The following is a 4,532-nucleotide window of genomic DNA, read 5'->3' as shown; positions in this document are numbered from 1 at the left end:
ATACGTAGATCAGATATGAAAATTATAATATATATATGTATACTTTATTATTTAGGATATGTATATTAATAATTATATATATAATCGAGTTAACTCACGAGCTAATGAGCTGAGCTTATCCAAACTCAAACTCGACTCATTTAATTTATGAGCTCAATTTCAGGTTCAAGCTTGACTCACCAGCTCACGAGCTTAGCTTATCGAGTTATTAACAAGTCGAACTCGAGCAGGCTCATAAGCTGGCTTGACTCACTTCCGGTTCTAGTTACTATTAGCCAAGTAGTCATAGAGTTGAATACTTAAATACCAAAAAATATAAAATAATATAGGCGTAGAGAAAAGAAGTGACACTAGAGACTAGAGTTAAGATTAATAGATTATAGATTTGGCAGAGCTCACTTGTGCATTATATTTACTCTGTATTCATCGTATATAATTAAGCTATAACCTAAGTGTGTGTTGGTATTTTTTTTTTTAGTTTAATGAATCGCAATCGCCTTAACTATTAACTAATATTCCTTTTTAAATAAAAAAAGAAAAATAAAAGGAAAGGAGAAGCAAATAGGAAAAGCAAAATCAAAATTTATTTTGGTCACCGAATATTGGCACGTTATTTTTTGGAGTTGAAAGTTGATAGTTTTTTTTGTCTTGAAGTTGATGGTTGAAACTTATCCATCAACCCAAAATATATACTAATACAAGGTTTAAGTTGTGGATGGTGTGTGTGTCCCCATAGATAGCATGGTCGTTCTCTGGTCGTCCACGACATAAACATAAGAATCAACAAATTAAAGTATTAAACCATGTTTTATTTATTTATTTTATTCCTTTTCTACGCAGTCTTAATCATTCACTTGTGGTGATTACTAAATAGAATTTCAAATACTAATTATATTGTGTGATAGTTTGTGTGTTGATGTTGTTTAAGGTACACATTTCTTCTATAATCAATGTCTATCACACTGTCACCATGTGAACGTGCCTCCATTTAAATTCAATGGAGTACAATTTTCTCACCACGTCATTAATTATTGTTTGGTTTTCTACTACTCTACTTCATTGGCAATGCAAAGGTATTATTTTTCAATTTTCATGCACTAGTCTCACAAATAATTAATTAACTAATTTTGCTCGTTCAATTTTGTGGGCTTGAATATTTGTTTGGACACCAAAGTTGGGAATCCCACTCCAACAGATACGCAATCTCCTGTCCCATGCTTATTCCGTTTCCAATTGAGTGAAGAGGATGCAATCTTTTGAAGGAATCAAACTCTATTATACTTTCATTGGGACATAGCCACATAGGTCACATCCATCTTTCTGCGCCATCTTCCACCAACACTTTCTAATTTTCTATACTCTCCCAACAATGTACAAGTGTTTAATTAATTCGTTTAAGAGAAAAACCCAAAACAGCACTGATAATTATCTCAAAAGACAATAAGGTCTTTGATAAAAAAAAAAAAACTCAATTCGATCTCTGACAATTTTTTCGAAAAGACAACGACTTTGTGCAAAAAAAAAGTTAATATTATTTTTTTTGGCACAAGGGCTAAACAATCCCAAAAAAAAGATCAAGAGTCAGATTGGATTTTTTTTTCTTAGACTCTGATTGTCCTTTCGAAATAATTGATAGGGACCGGATGGGTATTCACTCAGTCTAAGAACACAAAATAAGTTTATTATTAGTGAAAAAATTTCATTAAAAATATAAAAAATTTATGTTTTTAATATATTTATTTTGTCTTTATTAAATAAAAATATTTAAAATTTTTTATTAATAATAAATTTATAAAGTACATATTAGTTAAATTCTTAATTAATTAATATAAGAAAAAGTATAGGTAACCAACAAGATTTTTGAACAATGTGTAAACAATGTGAATTAATAGGGTTAAAAGAGTAAATTTAATTAGTAGCATTAAATTAAGGTGTAGTGTATTCTCATTTGATTGGTGGTTGTTCATATTGTTCAAAATTTTCATTGTTCTCCTAACACTCCCCATTCATATGTTATTTATTATTGAATGCGAAGAATTTGGGTCGGTGAAATTCAATTTTTTTAATTTCAATAGATACTAAAGTATAAAAGAGTTTTAGATAAATATTTAATCATATATTACTAGATTACTAAAAGTAACTAATATAATGCAGTCTTATTACTTAAAAAATTATTTAAATATATGAATTTGATTACATGACACTCTTAATATAAAATATGAGAAAATTTAGAGGGTTAAAAGTAAGTAATTACATACTATTGGATGAAATTTTATATTATTAAAAATATTAATAATAACTAATTGATTATTACAAATCACAAGATTTGCTGGACCTAGCACTCTTCGTAAAGTATAATGATGAGTCAATAATTTAGTACATTTGAATAAATGATGAATCATATAATGAAGTATAGTGCAGCTTAGAATTAAATAAGTTAGTTACAACATACCTTAGGGATATAGACTCTTCTTTTCCTATGATATGCAATGCAAATGCGTTTCTCCCTTTATTACTTCACGTGCCAAAAATTGAAGCCGTTGTCATTATTATATTTGGAACCTAACCTCGAAGAAAGGGTAAATTGGAACGACCATTATTCGAAAAATCTGAAGCATAATATATAAAAGAGGGACAAATAAATAATCCTCAAATGGAATCCAGTGGTGCTTCCTCAATACATGCATGATAGATGAATTAGAATGTAGGCGCACACTTTTTAGGCCAAATTTTAGGGGAGAATTTCAGGCATGGTAAATTTGTCCCCACACTATAATAATCCAAATGAATGTGTACGTAGGTTAATTATTTATTGAACTGCCTAACTATTATATCATCATTATGCACAATATATTGGACCTAATTAATTTGCTTGATGACTTGATGTGGCTATTAATGGAAGTGGTTACTATATAGAGGTCATTGTTGTCACTAAGAATAAGTTATACGGATCTTCCTTTTTTTTTTATATATATAAAATATGATGATCATGGTTAGCAAAGATATATTGTGATGAGCAATAACGTGCTGTGCAATCTCTGTGTTACGTAACTTTATATATGCAATGCATGATGCATGTAAAATCAACCTCAATGGTATTGGTTGAGCAAACATGATGCTATAGCAATTAGCGTTATATTATTATGTCGTCACAGTGCAGGTTTTAATGATATAATATCCTAAGACTTCTCTCTTTATGTATCAACCTATGAAGCGGACACTTCGCTGAGTTGTCGTGTCCACGTATCGGACATATTTCGGACACCACACTTACTGTCGGATACACATGTCTACTGTGTCCAACCGTATCTTAATAAAAAGTAAAAAAATTCTTCTCCGGACATGCTTGGACACACCTAAATAACATCACGTGTCAGCGTGTCCAGTCTTATTCTTAAGATATATTCGTAAAATAAATTTAGATATAGTATATATTATTATTTACTAAAATAAAAAATATTTTAAATACTTGATATAATTAAAATAAGACATTAAAAATAATTAAAAAAATTAATTATAATTTAATATCAATAAAATATCAAAATATCATTACGATTTATACATACAAAAAATAGAATTTGAAATTAAAGTAAAACATCATGCATGTTTTGTGACGAGTCATTTATCTTTAAGTAAATGAGTCTTATCGAAAGATTAGTTACTGGATTTGTATAGAAGGAGATGTATATATTCTATATTAGTTAAAAAGTTTTCTTGGTGGCAACTTAAAATTATACATATACATGTACATATACACACTATACAATAAAAAAGTATCGGGATAAAATATATTTTTTGTCTCTGAAATTTGATAATAGTTTTAAAGATACCCTTAAATTTTATTTTGTTTTAATTTTGTCCGAAATTTTCGATTTGCATCAAATATATCCTTAACGGTTAATTTTCAAAAAATTTAAGACCAATTCAACAATAATTTCATAAAAACAACACTCAACACAAGAAAATCAAGCATAATTTTCATGCATTATTGTTAAATTGGTCTTAAATTTTTTGAAATTTTAGCCATCGAGGGTATATTTGATGCAAATCAAAAATTTTTGGGACAAAATTGAAATAAAATAAAACTTATAGGTATTTTAAAAACTTTTACCAAACTTCAGGAATAAAAAATATTCTTTACCTAAAAGTATTGAGAAAGAGAAGAAAACATAATAAAATGAGATGAAGAATTATTATATGAATCCATGTATTTTGATTTGTCATTTTGAGATCTTATTTATAGGCACTGAGTTCATACACGAAAAGAAACATCTCTTTAAATAGATAAAACTCTTCAATAAGTCACAACTTTTCATTATAAGTTACAACTTTTCAATAAATCACAATTCTATGAACAGATACAACCTTTCAAACCTGACTTTTTTCATGCATTTTGAAAATCTCTCTCATAATAATTATTTTGCTTCATCAATAATCAGTTTAATGTTATAATCTTACAATTACCATGATAATAGCGACATAACTAAACGGTCATGAAGATCATCATTCAAATCTTCAAATGCTTTTGCAAT

This window comes from Arachis ipaensis, chromosome B08 (assembly GCF_000816755.2).
Source record: "Arachis ipaensis cultivar K30076 chromosome B08, Araip1.1, whole genome shotgun sequence".
In the NCBI taxonomy this organism is placed as follows: Eukaryota; Viridiplantae; Streptophyta; class Magnoliopsida; order Fabales; family Fabaceae; genus Arachis; species Arachis ipaensis.
Note: the sequence above shows the minus strand (reverse complement) of the source record.